The sequence below is a fragment of the Cryptotermes secundus genome, unplaced genomic scaffold, assembly GCF_002891405.2.
Source record: "Cryptotermes secundus unplaced genomic scaffold, Csec_1.0 scaffold297, whole genome shotgun sequence".
Taxonomy (NCBI): domain Eukaryota; kingdom Metazoa; phylum Arthropoda; class Insecta; order Blattodea; family Kalotermitidae; genus Cryptotermes; species Cryptotermes secundus.
In genome coordinates this window covers 329,040-345,481 of record NW_019721762.1, presented here as the reverse complement: position 1 = coordinate 345,481, position 16,442 = coordinate 329,040, and the positions used below count along the sequence as shown (strand labels likewise).

Here is a 16,442-nt window from a genome sequence, read left to right as displayed (position 1 = left end):
AAATAGATAACTAACTGCATTATCCATCATTCTGTTCTTGAATAACATAATAATTCATTCATTATTTGCTGAAGAAACTTTACATGCATAGAAACAACAAAAAGTAGAAATATCCAAAAATATATCAAAAGCCACAAAGAATAGCTTGGTTACTCTATTGACAATCTGTCAGCATGCAAGGGGCTCAAAAGTCTGTGTGCTTGTATTATACGTTGTTGAGACTTGCTTGCTGTAAGTGTGGCAGTATGTATGACTCCTGTGTTTGTTATGAACTTTAATATGTTATAAAAAACTGTATTGACAATATGGCTGACCAGTGTGTGTGGAATGGCAAGGTGTGAATTTGACAGTGGTTTTTCCATGGCCTATGCGTGTTGTCTTGACAACCTGTGCTGTCTGCATGGGGCCTGATTATATATTTTATCAGACCAAGGACGTACGATGTGTAGTCATCATGAATTTGTAATGTGTGACATGTTTTATATCCAACCCTACGGGGAGATGATTAGATCCATGAAGTGAAAATAAATGTAAATGTAAATATTACAATAAAAATAAAACTGATAAAGGTAAAATGTAAAGTAGTCCCATGCTTAATCAATTAAGCACCATGCCATGAAGACATGTGGGAGTGGAGATGTAGTTCCATCATCCTTGACCTCAGGCCTACATGCAGCTGAGTGGTCAGCTTCATGCCCTGGCTGCTTTACCCTCAGTACACATTAGACAGGAGGCTAGGTGGACCCCAGAGCCGGTCTGGAAGCTGTGGGTAAAAGAAAACTCTTTTGTCTCTGCCCTGGCTGTCCAGCCAGAGCTCATTGCCATACTGACTGAGCTATCCCAGCTGCAAAATTAAGCTTGTAACAAACAAAATTAAACATTATCCACCACACCTTTAAATAAAATGTATATGTTTGAATCCCAATGCATTGGTCATGCCCATTAAATAGTCTAAGATGCTGTAGCATCATTTCTACAGGTAAATAAATGTTGATGAATTATATATTGTGAATTATGGTTAAACACAAAACTTAAAAATGTTCAAACCATTTTAAACGTTTAAAATTGCCATTTTACCTGAAAATCTCAACAATTTTTTCTCTTTATCTGATTATTCACTCATGAAACGCAAATTTCATAGAGAGAAAATGGAATGACTATATTGTGTACTGATATAATCTGAATTCTAAAAAACTTACAGAGAAAAATTGCAATAATAATGGAACACTGAGGTGTTTTCAATACTGTTGGGATGTTCAAGTTTAGTTAGCTGACTGTTATTCTAAAATATTAATTTCATTACAATCATGTATCAGAACTTGTGAATGAGTTGCAATATTCTCTTTCAGAGGTCTTTATTATGAATATCTGAGTTATGATCTGAGAATCATGGCTACTTGTTTATTAACTACCACCTTTATTTCTGTCTGTGTGGATGTATGTAGGGTGGAACATGATGTTTATCTTATTAAATATTCACAAATAATGAATTAATTAAATCAAATAAAGAACATGTTTCAGATCAGATTTGTCATATAAAAAGTGTTCTATACACTACATTTTTTAAGTAAAACACATGGTTTAAGAGAAAAAAGAACACTTTTATTGTTAACATAACTGTGAGCCCTACCACTTTCACTTATATAACTGCTGAGTTATTTTTATGATGGTGATGATAATGTAAAAAGCTTATGTGTAATAATTTAGAAAGCTGTCTATGCTAATTTTATCTTATAGTTTACTGGCTCATGTTATACTATTTGTAAGGCCTGTGGTTTGATCCTCTATGACCATTATCCTGAATTTGTGAATATTCTGTTTCTTCAGATAAATTGAGATAGTACTTTAAAATATGCCTTAATCACTAAATAAATCATTCTAAACCATTCTTAAATGAAGAGGCTCCATAAGTATATTAGCAAAACAACAACAACAAACGACCACCACCACCACCACCAACAAGAAAAAACAAGAGAAGTTGGTACAATAGACAGCTGAACAGGTAGCACAGGCCCTACCAGTAAGTAAATATTTTCTGAAAGACCTGGAACTGGTATTGATCCCTGGGACCTTCCTAGCATACAATCACATGCAAGTAAAACTAACGTGATAAGAATCAAACAACAGACAACATGAGCAAACAGCTACTACACGGAATGTATAATGGTACCACTAAACATCACACACAATTCCTGTTGATCTCCCAGCCCATGTCCCACATTCATATGATTATANTTGTAAGATTTGAGGCTTTCACGGCGGTGACTATGAAGAAAGCAGTCTTCTGGGATTTGGCACCGTGTATATGTGGTGTTAACCGACGTTTCGGAGGAACGTATCGCCTCCATCTTCAGGGTAGAAGAAAAAGTATAAGAAATCTGCAAGCGACAAGACCGTGAGAACGGTAAAAGCAGACTGTTCTCACCGTTCTCACGGTCTTGTCGCTTGCAGATTTCTTATACTTTTTCTTCTACCCTGAAGATGGAGGCGATACGTTCCTCCGAAACGTCGGTTAACACCACATATACACGGTGCCAAATCCCAGAAGACTGCTTTCTTCATAGTCACCGCCGTGAAAGCCTCAAATCTTACAAGTCAAGACTAATTCCTCCCACATCCCTTTCTACTCATCATCCTACCATTTGACACTGTTCAGTCTGAGAAACTGACAGCATCATTAAATACATAAATATGAAAACAAATAATAGGGCTAATTATAAAAAGTAATGTTTGCTGTAATTGAAAAACATAGTTATGTATATTGTTGATCTGTATGACTCTCTGTGGCTAGATTCTTCTAATTAATAATAATTTAACAATAGTTCTGATTTTATATTGTATGACCTATGCAGTTGATATAATAATATCAACTTAATAAAAATAAGTTTGCAAGTAAATAAATAAACAAAAGCTTTAATTGTCTCAGAACATTATTTTTCCAAGAAAGAAAAACGTTCTAAAATATTTTGGTAAAAAAGCGGTCCCTGTGCTCAATGGATTAAGCACTACGCCATGAAGGAGTATGGGAGAGTGGATGTATAGATCCACATTTTCTTGACCTCAGCGCTAGATAGAGGTGAGTGGTCAGCTACAGGCCCCTGCCGCTTTACCCCCCGGGGAAAGATCCCCCGGTACCCTTTGGATAGGAGGTTGGGTGGACCCCAGGGCCGGTCTGGACGATTTGGAGAAGAGAAAATTCTTGACGCTACCAGGACTCGAACTCCTACCCCTCAGTCGTCCAGCCCGTAGCCAGTCGCCATACAGACTATTCTATCCGGGCTTTATTTACTACCGTTACATATTCTACAGTTAAACAATACTTCTCATTTGAATGTTAGAAATATCCACAAAAAAAATATTTTACTGTAAACGCAATTTATATTTACCTGAAAATTTGAAATGTAGATTTTACTTCTTAAAAAGAATTCACGTACATCCGATTTAATTGACTTGTTGGCTAGTCTTGACTTCTTTACTTCTAGTAAAAGTATAAATGGCAGCTAGTTGCTATATAAAAGTCCTTGTTGATTTAGTGAGCTTCATTAAAACAAAATTTAAAAAGCGGAAACAACTAAGAGCTATTTCTAAAAGTTGCAGCTGCGGATCACGAGTCCGCCGTAATGAGGACAAGGCATATTGAAATGAATATTTCCTTTAGATATGTATGCGCATGCCCTGGAAGAATAGTGAAAACAGCGTGAATAAAATACCAAAACACGAGCATATACTCTATGCTCCGCCCATGACCCCACGCAGCGAAATAAAAATCTTGCCTTCGTATAGCACGAAACAAATTACCCAATATATCTACGTAATTGCGCTGGAATATTTTTCATAACTGAGCTGGACTGAATATGTGCAATAACAGTTTGTTTTTTGTGCCCCTGCATTGTCCCTATCGAGGGTTCATATGTCTGTAAATTACTGAGTGATTCTGTTTTATTTTTTAGTCTCTTTCTAAGGAAATACAGGTTTTGAATGCCACTACTCTCGTATGGGTACGAACAAGCCACTAGAAGTTACTACGTATCTTCCTGTTTCTTTCTGAAACATTGTTTAGTAAGAGTTCTTAGATCCTTTAAAAATATAAATATTTTTTTGTAAAACAACGTCGTTGCGGTCGAAATGGAATATTTAACGCTTTGTTAGAGAGTAATCATTGACAAATTATCAGCTGGACATGTGAACTTCCGTATGAAGACAGATCGGAAGCATACCTACAAATGATGTATGAATGTTTGTATATGTTAAAATTGTATACAGAACGATGGTGTGAAATACAGAGGTTTACGTTGGTTAAATTTCGAAGAGTGAGACCTACTGGCGGAAACTACACACAGAACTAAGCGATATTAATTTATAAGGCTCATTAGCCGCTTTGTAAATATTTATATTTATTTCGTCTGATAACAACAGACAGGTCAAAGTAAATTCCTGACTATAATCAGGGTGAAACACATCGAATTTGCCTAGAAGTACCAAGTTCATGATTTGATGACATATCATGTCAAAGTTTGATAGACGGCGGTTTTAAGAATATCTACAATCGTTCTCGAGCGACAGAAGAGGAGAAATCTTTCCTCAGTCTATTCTGAGCAGTCTCAGCGGAAATGAAAATGAATCTTCAGAACTAGACAGAGGCTTCAGATCAATAGAAAAGCCCTGGAAATGACCAACAATTTTATAAAGGAAATTACTATAAAGCAAGTTCGGGAATTCGTTCTTACGCGTATCGTTGAAAATGACAGCTATGGCGTCTCAATGCGCTGTAAATAGCTTCGTGCGAAAAGGCGCTCTGGAACTAGGCAGATGGCGTCTGACTCTATTTCCAGCCCTGACGGTCAATAAGTATTCAATTTTCAATATCTTAAGCTCAATTAGATGCTAGTATCGTAGATGGTCTACAAGTAAACTCCAAGAGCGGATTTACAGTTGTAGGAGCCATAGGACAATCAAAATATGAAGGTCCATATTTTTTTATTGCTAGTGGGGTAGGACTAAGTCCCTTTTACTGCGGCCACTTCTGGCCTATTGTACAAGCCCCAGATGATAGGTGAGGATGATTGTGGAGCAACTGGGGGAGTGAAGATTGGCAGCGGAAACCGAAGTACTCGGAGAAAACCTGCCCCAGCGCCACTTTGTCCACCACAAATCCCACTTGACCAGACCCGGGATCGAAGCCGGGCCGCCGCGGTGGGAAGCCAGCGACTAACCGCTTGAGCTATGGCGCGGCCAAGGTCCCTATTAGTAACAACAAATTTATAATACTGTGACATGTAGACCCATTGCTAGGGAGCGAGTGGGCAAACACGTTTCCGTAGAGATAGATTCTTCGAAACCAACTCGTTATGGAACACGTTTCCTGGGATATGGAAATGAAAGATATTTCCACGTATATACATTACTGGAAACCAACACATCGCTGTGGGATCAACCGGCATTTCCGTGGATACTCATATGCTATATAAGAAGCCGTTCAGATCAGAATGAAGTCGCAGCGGTCAGGCATACGACCGTTCAAGTGACTAGACTGCCGTTGTATCGAATACTACTAGAAATAGGGCATAGTCTGTTGTACTGAGCCTGAACTGACAGAAGCCTTGTGTATATTGTACATAAGAGTAGATACTAAGAGTCAATTTGTAAATAAGTGTACATACTGACAATGGACTTAATACTGCAGACTATGACTGGCAAATGACAGACCCGACCTCTCGTCAGAGAGGGTGCACCACAAGGACAGGACAGTACCTTTCATACAAGACGAAACATCTGGTCATGAGCCCAAGCCGGGGCTCGACACCTAGACAGACAGACTGACTGACCGTCAGTCGCAATGTGACTTTGACTTTAGAATGAAGTCAGTCGTAGTTCAGCACAGAGTAGAGAGAGACCAGAAGGAAGCCATAGTCCAGTGCAATGGAGCAAGTCCCCTGCAAGTCATTTATTGTGAGTTACTGTAATTGATTGTGATTAAGATAGATTGTAAAAAGTGTTAATAAATCCAATCATCCAATCCAAACCCCGTTATTATTAGTCACGAGACGAAAATGAGGGTTCTAGTTCGGATTGGATTTATTAGTACCTTTCAGTTATCCAGTTATTCAGTATAGAGGGCGTGGGTTTCCCCACGCACCGCGACTAATGGTCTATTGTACGTCCCCCTTTAATTTCTGTCGCCATACCCTACCGATACTGGTGCCCGCTATCTCCCCTTTCTGCCAGCGAGGTCGGCCCTCTACTGGCAGTGGTACCCGATAACTCTCCCCTTTCTGCCAGCGAGGTCGGCCCTCTACTGGCATTGGTACCCAATAACTTCCCCATCTACCGGAGGAATTGGAAACTACTTGGGCGGGAAACATTTTGCCTAATTTTGCTCAGAGGTCTCCTAGAGACATGAGGATCTTTTACGTGCTGTAAATCTACGACATGGGACCTACAGCTTGAAGTCCCTCCCGGAGGACTTGTTCCCTGAATGTTTCCACCCTTAAAAATTCAACGACCTCCGTCGGGTTTGAACCCTCGTACCTTGAGTCATGAGGTGGGAACGTTACCCCTAGACTACGGAGGCCGCTCATTAGTACCTTGGTTACCTCTCTTAATCACACTTAAATACAGCTCTATCGCTGATTTACACACTTTCCAGTTCACCGTTGGACATACACTAGGATTTTCTGTTTCCACTAGTCGTCTCTTAGCAATGGATCTCAACACAGAAACTATCACTTCAAATTACTATGAAGTGTTCTTGTTATTTCGTCTTCAATCACTCTGTACTCCACTGTCCTAATCAGTACTCAATTAATCTTCACAATTCACTGATGACACGCTCCATTCTCGTCCTTGCACTTTTCAACTGTTGAACCCTCTTTGCGACGACTCAACTCAAAGTCAAAGTTACTTTACGACTGGCAGTTTACCGCCAATCAGTTCGTCTTGACATCAGACCACTTGAGGCCACGACCACAGATTTTTTCCAACTGAACTTTTGCGATAATAGTCCTTATATAACATCCTCTCTGACGAGGAAATGGGTTTGTCTCTTATGAATACACTTGGCTTTTCGTCAAGTGTATATTTCGCACATATAACATGTTATTGAAAATTCTTCCTTTTGCACTACACCCAAGTCCTCTGTCAGTAAAGGCTTTACAGAGCACATCACGCCTAACTTACATATCCTATGCTACAACGACAACTTAGTCATTTGAACGGCCATAAGCTTGACCATCGCCAAGTTATATTTTCTGTGTCTGGTGTCACCTCGTCCTATACCGCGAACATGTTCATTCTCATGGTTTTGTATAATTTCTGCTTGTCGTCTGCACAATTTTGTTATATAATCATATACACACAGAAAGTTGAAAGCTATGTGTAAGTCGCAGACCAGTGTGCACCTTGGAAAATTTCCAATGGTGCACAAAACCTTGTTTTGCATGCGCTGCAATTTTAGGAAGTAGGTGTCTGCCGCTAATTCCCAGGAGGGACAAGCGTAAGTCATTACTGATCTGATCAGTGCCTCACAGAGGGTTAGTTTAATGTTTGCGTTTAAACGCACATTTCTGAATAGGGAGTAGATTCTAATAAATGTTCTAAAGGCCTTGGCTTCAATTATTTCTATGCAAAGTCTCCACGTAATCATTTTATTGACGACTCAACTGAACTCTGTCACTCGCTTATATAGCCGAGGGATCAACATCGACCAACAGTAAACACATATCACGTGACCCCTACTCACTGTTGGTGTGATGTCACTGCTCTATGCCAACTGCCGGACACACGGAAAACAGAGCTTGCTCTACTCTTAAAGGCACAAATTGTGTTTACAGATCTGTTGCCTGACAACACGTTAATCAAATACGCCACAACATTATAGTACAGCATCCTGTTGCACTGTGTATTCTAAATTAGCACTTTCACTTTTCTCATCCATGTGCAACTACGGTGATGTATTAAAATTCACACTTAAAAAGCATTCATCTCTTCTCATTATTTGCACACCATATGTTCTGGCCCAATTGGCCATTATCAGGTGTACAAGTTGTAAAGGAAACTGCTGTCCTGTTGTCACACTACTACATCTCACATTTTAAATATGCAGAATATTTATAAAATATTTTAAAATTATTTTTAAAATATTATGCCATAATTATTTATTTAGCATAGGAGGTTAAGGCACTATGCTACAAGCCGGAAGCCGCACTATGACCCTGGGGTTGACTCAGCCTCTAACAGAAACGAGTACCAGGAATTAATTAAATAATTTTCCTGGGGAGTATAGCACGGCCGGTGCGTAAGGCTGAAAACCTTACCGCCATCTTTGAGCCGATTGTCTAGATAATGTGGGACCCTCAAAGTCTCACAACCCTATGGGCGCCTTCATGGCCTGTTACAGGGATAGCTTTACTTACTTTTTACTTACACATAAAACCAAAGAAAAACCAACATACTCGTACCAACAAAATATACACCAGACCCATAACACATGCATACAACAAAATAATTACAGAGGTTTCAATCTTTAAAATTACCTATCACTCAGCAGCAACAATACTTTCCATACATCCATGTTTCATGACTCGTGCACCCTTGTAATTTCTAGCATGTATTCAAACTCACTAGTGCAAGATTATCAACAAGCCTTGATAAAAAGTTGATGGATTAGTCTGTTAACAGCTGCTGTTTCTCAAGGGTTATTACGTGTATAATCTACCAGTGGTGTTTGTAATATGTAAAGAGAAGAACTGGAAAAGGCAGTCAATGAAAAATAGCTCAGCTAACTAAAGAAACAATTAAAAAGAAATTCATATTGCTAATAGTACAGTCATATACCTAATACAAGAACCTGACAAATACAAAATACCAAATGATCATGAAAAACAAACAAAAACAAATTCTGTGGCTTTAGTCCGCAAGCGAACTATACCGACTGAGCAACCGCCGCTTGTTGGCGAAGTTAGTGCCTATTTTTTAACAGATAGAGGATGTTGTGTGGTCAGCGCAACGAATCCCCACGGCCATTAATCTCGGTTTTCTAGACCGGAGCCTCTACTTTTCCAATCAAGTAGCTCCTCAATTATCCTCAAGAGGCTGAGTGAACCCCGTTCCAGAGCCACTACTACTTAGAAAATCTGGTAGCACCGGGAATCGAACCCGGACCTCTTGATCTGTAGCAGAAATTCTAACCACTAGACCACAGAGGCGGTCGATCGTGAAAGACACAAACACAAAATACCAAAGGGTTATTAAAGCTGCAAATATAAAATGTCAAAGCTGTGAAAGATTAAAGAGAGAAATAATATATCTTCCTTAATTTTGTTTTACAATAATTATAATTTCAGAGAAAACTGCAATGAGTACTCACCATGCTGTAGATTTGAATGCATTAAGTGATCAGCTGCTTCTTAATTTCTCCTGTACTAACAGCAAGCTACTGTCTGAAAGAACCATCTTTTCTGAATTATATACAGAAATTTCTAAATAACATGAGCGTATGCCCTTTTCAAAACAACACAAAAATCAAATTTGTCATGAACTGATTTATGATACAATTAATTAATTCTTAACGTTATATTTCAGCATCCTGTTACAATGTATAGATCTGACTTAGGGGTTGCACTTAGATGGTGAAGAAACCACTAAGTCAAATTAATTCTTATTTGCATTACATGTATTAGATCTTCTGTATTAATGTCATTTTCTTTCCTTGGTATTTTCCTGCAATTGAGTTTTAGCTGTTCTGAAGAACATCAATAAATGAACTGAACTGAATTATTTTGCGTTTGGAAATAATTTCCTATTTGAGTACAGATTTTGTCAATGTTAAATTTGTGACTTAATCTTGAAGTTTTGCAAGGTTGATTTGTTTGTAATTGTTGACTTATAAACAACAGTTCCTGCAAAATTACTAAATATCTCTATACCTTATCTCCTCATCAAATTTTGTATGCCTAGCTAAAATGATTTATTACTAACTGTTACTGAACAAAAAGCTAAATATAGATTTTATGCAACGATCATTCTGTTGTTTCACATTATACAAAAGAAAAACTGCCTATAGAAAATGCATATTTTTCTAAAACCTATTCCATGCACCACATCATAACCCCAATTTAAGTGTCATTAATGCTATTCGCACCCCAAAAGCCGATGTGTTCGCTGTGTTGTTGTTATTGTGAACTTTAGTAAATTAAACAGTGTGACAGTGGATTGGACTATAATGTTGTCCTTTCTAAATTTCGTGAAAATTGGTCAAGTAGTTCTAAAGCTGAAATGGGGAGATATAAACACAGATGGCATCAGAACCTCCTAGGCCTAGATTCTTTTCTTAGGAAAGGTAAGTATGCTAAAAATATGGATCTTCTAGTACCATAATTTTTATTTATAACGTTGAACTAATAACATGGTGATCACATGAAATCTACATTTAGACTTAGGTTTTCCAGTGATAAACCATTGAGGCCAGACATATGAAATTTGGTATGGAGATACGTAGTTCACAAAAGTACCTACATATTGTATATAAGACATGGTTTACATGTCAACAATTATAGTAAGCATACAAGATCTGAATGCTTGACTTACATCACCTATATCATCATCTGGGTGAATGAAGAAAAATTGAGATTGTCATATTCTCAATTCCGGGAACACCACAGTAGTGTAAGGAACATGAGCAGTACATGTGAACACAGTTTTCTGCAAGCCACTGTGGTATGATGCATTATCTAGAACAATTACAGAATTTACAGGAATTTTCAGAATAGCTGTGCCAATAAGCTCTCATTACTGTCATCACTCCAGGACTTGTTTTAATCATTTGAGGGCAGCCTGTATGACTCACCAGCGCAAGCCATATTTCTCCCTTATTTCATGTCTCTCAAATATGAAATGTCTTTATCCTTTGTAGCATGCCTTTCTATTACAACTGCACTGTTACTTTTTGTTTTCTTTCATTTAAATCCCAAGTGTGTTAGAATTTCTCTGAGATGTATTTCCTCCCTGAAAATGTACTGACTTGGCAAGATTCACTCATGAGTACAACACAGTTGCCACTTGCTTCTCCAATCTAAAAAAATTAGTGTTTTCATAATTACCTTTGTACTAGAACAACTGATGTTGTGAACAAGCTTTACGTGGTACTGACATTTCTTATCTGAGTTTGAAAGTAGGTGCTACATTCTCCTTCATCAAAGTTTATTTTCTCTCTTCTTCTATTTTTCAACAGAACTCAGAGAAACTCACATTCTTTCTGCTACTCTTTTATATGCATGTTGAATAGGCATTGCATACATCCCCTCATTGGTTTCATTTTCTATAAACCTAACACCATCTTAAATTACATCTCTTGTCTAGTTGAGGAGTTTCTTACTCTTTGGGTGAGACTGTTCAGGAAGCATGTTCAACAAATAAAAAGCATACTTATGTTGCAAAAATCAAAAGATTCTACAGGATATGATGGCATTTCTAGTAAGATATTGAAATACTGTATAACTGAGATAAGTAAACCATTGTGTCACATATTTAATGCATCTTTTGAGCATGGACTATATCCTGATAGAATGAAATTTGCCTCATTAAGACCTATATACAAAATAGGTGAGAAGGCAATTATGGCAAACTATAGACCAATATCATTGCTAATAGGTTTCTCTAAGATTTTTGAAAGAGTGGTGTACAATAGGATAAAGCAACACATACATACAAACAATTTAATGTCTTTTGCACAGTTTGGATCTAGAGAAAACAGTAACACGGAAATGGCAATATATACATTAACTAATCATATTTTAGAAACGTTTGAAAGACACGATCATTCATTGGGAATTTTTTGTGATTTGACAAAAGAATTTGACTGTGTGAGTCATGATACTCTTTTGAGTAAATTAGCAACATATAGCATTGGTGGTAAAATAAAAATATGGTTGAAGTCCTATCTGGAAAATAAAGACAAAGAGTTGAACTCTATAATAATGAAAATGGAAAATGCTGTTCAGACTGGGGAACTGTCAAACATGGAGTGCCACAGGGCTCGATTTTGGGTCCTTTGTTGTTCCTTTTATATATTAATGAGCTGCCGTCAGCATTAAGTACTGACAACAAGTCACTGTTGTATGCCAATGATACAAGTATATTAGTATCGGGTATTAATATCGATGAAATTCAAGAAAGGTCTAAACTTATGTTAAATTCCTTAAGTCAGTGGTTTAAATACAATGGCTTATCCCTAAACTTGAGGAAAACTAAAGTGTTAGAATTTGAAACAATCAATCGTGACAATATGCCTGTACATTTAAAGTTTAACGATGAATTATTACAAGAGGAAACTCATAATAAATTTTTGGGCATTGAAATTGATAAGTTCTTGAATTGGAAGACACAGGTTGAATCAATGTTACCCAGATTGGGAAAGGCATGTTATGCAATACGAATTATGAAAACATATAGTAATATTACAACACTTAAAATGATATATCAGGTATACTTTCATTCACTCATGAGATATGGAACAGTGTTTTGAGGTAATTCATCAGAGGCCAAGAAGATCTTTCTCGTACAAAAGAAGACTATTGAATAATAATGGGGATGAACATAGAGAGCAATGTAGGCCAGCATTTATAAAGTTAAATATATTAACATTGGTCTCTCAATATATTTTCTCTTTGATGACTTTTATGATAAATAACTTGGAATATTTTACTTTTAATTATTCAATTTATGAGAGACCGACAAGACACGAAAGAAATTTACATGTCCTACAATCACATCTCGCAATGAGGCAGAAAGGTGTTCATTGCATGAATATAAAAATATTTAACAGCCTGCCTGATTATTTAACTAATTTAGTACATGATAAAACAGTTTATAAAAGAAATAAGAGATGTCCTAATACATAATCCGTCATATACTGTTGACGAATTTTTGCTCCTCTGTCAGGATCAACAGCTAAGGAATAGAAGGGGAGTGCATGCTGAGTGATGGATGTCCCACAGTAGGCATCAATATAGACATTAAGTGTAAGTGTAAGTTAAGGAAGGAGAATTATTATGTATTGCTAATTATCTTGTTGGTTTAATTGTATGTGTAACATTGTATCTATTTAATTGAGGTATTCAGTTTAGATTTTAACTATGGTCGAATTGATGTCTCTGCGATTTTATCTGTGATTGTCTTGTGACTGTTGTTTTGACAAGTTTTATATTCAGTGCCAGTTGCACACTTATGAATACTCTGAAACGCTGATGCATGTATGTATGTACATAAAGAATTACCCTGTACTTGATTTGTTTTTCACATAAGCTTATAACAGCCATTAACTAACTATACTTGGTATATGATAAACATACTATAAAAACAGAGAGCATGTGTTAGTCAATCATACAAGGTCATGAGACAAACCAATACTACTGTCATGAATAACATATAAGCTGTTATGCTGTGCACAGGCACAAACTGATCTGCATTTTCTTTCAGTCTCTGCCATCTTGTGTCAGTAACAGTCTTCATCAGCTCATATTTGTGTAATTCACAAATATGGTGATATATTGAGCTTCAAGGCTATATCTATCAAATTTATTATAGTGAGAATCTGCACAATCGAAAATTATGCTCATAAATAGATTCCTAAATAGTATAATTATTAATTTAAATCATAACAATAATGATGTGAAAGCATCAGTGACTTCCCAAAATAAGCGCTTATCAATAGGATTGGTGTTGTGTTCACAGGATTAAATACATATGGTCTCTTCTTAAGCAGAATTTAAAAATGACGCGGAACATTTATTGTGTCCATGTATATCACAGAATCATACACCAACAAGGTCTGGTACCAACTTTACTATAAATAAAACATTTAAATATATGATATATTAACAGTTTCATTAAACATATCATATATTAAAAATTCAATATATATCAGTATATCAACATGGCTCTCGAATTCAATGTTAAGTACAGATGCTTAAACTTGACAAACAATTTATTTGTACAGCTGCTTCTTCAATCCATGGTTAAGAACTTTCATGAAACAATTGTAGACTCCTGCTATATGTATTACACAGTAATGTTACAAATATCAGATCTATAGTCATTCCCTACCACACAAAAAATAAAATACACCTGCACCATCCATCTGGAACTGCTCATCTTCAATATGAGATTCACTTGCTATCACATATGAAGACTCTCCACAGTGAGATGAATACTACAGAACTGAAATGAATGTCACATCAGGTTACAATCCAGTCTGGTCATGTGGCATTGACTGACAGTTAGTTAAGACATTCTCTCCAAACTTTTCATGGTACACAGAAAATATTAAAGCACAACATTTATAAACAACACATATGAGTAAACTACAACAAAAGAGATGCAAGGTACATGGGAACTGTACATTATATGAGAAATTTTCAACACGATGAATTTACATCAAATACAGCCCTCTTGATTCTAAGATTTATGTGTAAAACTTGATTTATGCACCTTCTTAAAATACAGTTATCATCATGAAGCTAAGTCGATTTTGAGAATCTGACGGTTGCTCAATTCTTCAAGAAATATCTTGCATTTATGGAACCCAAGGGTTTATTATCAAGTTCACAAAAGCTTGGCAGAAGAACCAATTTAATTTGCGCCCTCATCCCATTACATTAATCCTGTCCGCTGCTTAAGGGGTCATTGAAGGTGGTAATAGCAGAGGATGTTCATCTATTTTCTTGCTGTGTATTTTCCTACAACAATGGGTTACAATTAGTCATGGCTACATGGAGAAAAATGGGCACCTAACATTAACGTATCAAAGCCAAATAATTATGTTTAAAATAATGTATTATTAGTCTTGCTTTTATTTTGAGGATGTCATTTGGTTTGATCTTAAATTGTACACCCTTTCTATTAATCCTTCTTATCTTGCACTGGAAATGTGGACAATTAATCACTCAGCCACTACAATAGAACAGTTCACCACTAACTATTCCACTTATGAAGGCAAATAAGAAATCAAAAAAGCATGTCAGTGCTATAATTTGGTTGCCTAAAATTTGAATATGAATTGATATTTATCATCAATTTTCATCTTTAAATCATATATAACATAAATTACATTTCTAAGCCAAGAACCAGGGTATCACAGTCAGTAAAGTGACTGGCTAAGGGCTGGACAATTGAGGTTCAATTCCTGGGATGGGCAGGAATTTGTTTCTTCATCACCACATCTACACCATCTGTGGAGCTGACCCCACCTTCTGTTCAATGAATACCAAGCACTTTTGACTGAGGGCAGAGCAGGAGAGCATAATGTGACCATTCACATCTAGTGCTGAGGTTAAGAATGTGTGGAGCTTTATCATCAATCTCTTGTAAGTCTTCATGGTATGATGCTTAAACTCACTGCTAAAACATGTCAGCAACTGTTACAACATTTTTACTCAAGAACCGAATGAATATGGAGTGAGGCTACAGGCCTAAGCACCATGGTCATGTAATGATCTATTGTGCATCCCCTTCTGTTCAGTGCACCAACAATCTCAAACTTCAAATGAAGTACAGTACCTACCTCAAAGGGGTACCTAGGTACACATCTGGTTCCATATTACTTAAGAATTTATACTACTGTTTTAAGATGTCAATACCACAAGACTGATGGACACATGAACAAAATCATTATTTTTCAGTCAATACTAATACTAGATGCTTCAATGTCTAGGCAATTAACTAACAAGACAATGGAAGGGTAAGTAGTAGAAAAGAATACAATAACATAAAAATTAATTCTTATCATCTATCAACTATTATAGTGTGACACTCAATATCAATTATACTGCTAGCAGCATCATAAGAACAAACTGCAAAAGACAATGTCCCCTTTATAAAACTTAGAAAGAAACTTCTAAGGAACAAGGGGACATTTTCAAGAAACCATGAATTAGGTCTCCCACTGCTTGTTACATTCCTAAGATTTATCATTGTCAAGTGCAATCCATAACGTTGATTTGTATAAGAAAACATACTACACAATTGTTTTCCAGTTGTTGAATAAAATAAATCAATATATAAATAAAACGTTTCTATGACAAATACTGTTGCACTGCCAAGTCTCCTTGGTGGCAAGCATAATGTAATACTTTATAAGGGCAAAAAATGCTGTAAATCATTGTTTTATAAATAATATAAAACTAAATTTTGTCAGTAAATTCCTAATATTTTCCTAAATGCCAAGTTTTTGTACAATATAAAACCAAATTCGGTCATTGCATTCCTGAGTATTTTCCTAAATATTAGGCAAGTGCAAGTCTTGAACTGCAGAGCAACTTGAAAGAAAAAAATATCTTGCTCTTGACTCAAATGAATTTTCATACTCAAACTTCAAGAATTTTCAGGCAACTTTTACTTTTCACAGTAGTATGGAAACTATTCAATTCATTAGAATTGCAATGAGTTAG

At 36.5% G+C, this 16,442-nt stretch overlaps 1 protein-coding gene across 1 annotated transcript in view; it reads right to left on the bottom strand.

Annotated features, from left to right (window-relative positions):
• LOC111875633 overlaps positions 1-3,620 on the bottom strand; it is a 43,202-nt gene extending 39,582 nt beyond the window's left edge. The window contains exon 1 of the mRNA XM_033750156.1: positions 3,387-3,620. The gene's annotated coding sequence lies outside the window, so the exon portion shown is untranslated. The remainder of the gene's footprint in view (positions 1-3,386) is intronic.
• Between the last annotated feature and the right edge of the window lie 12,822 nt (positions 3,621-16,442).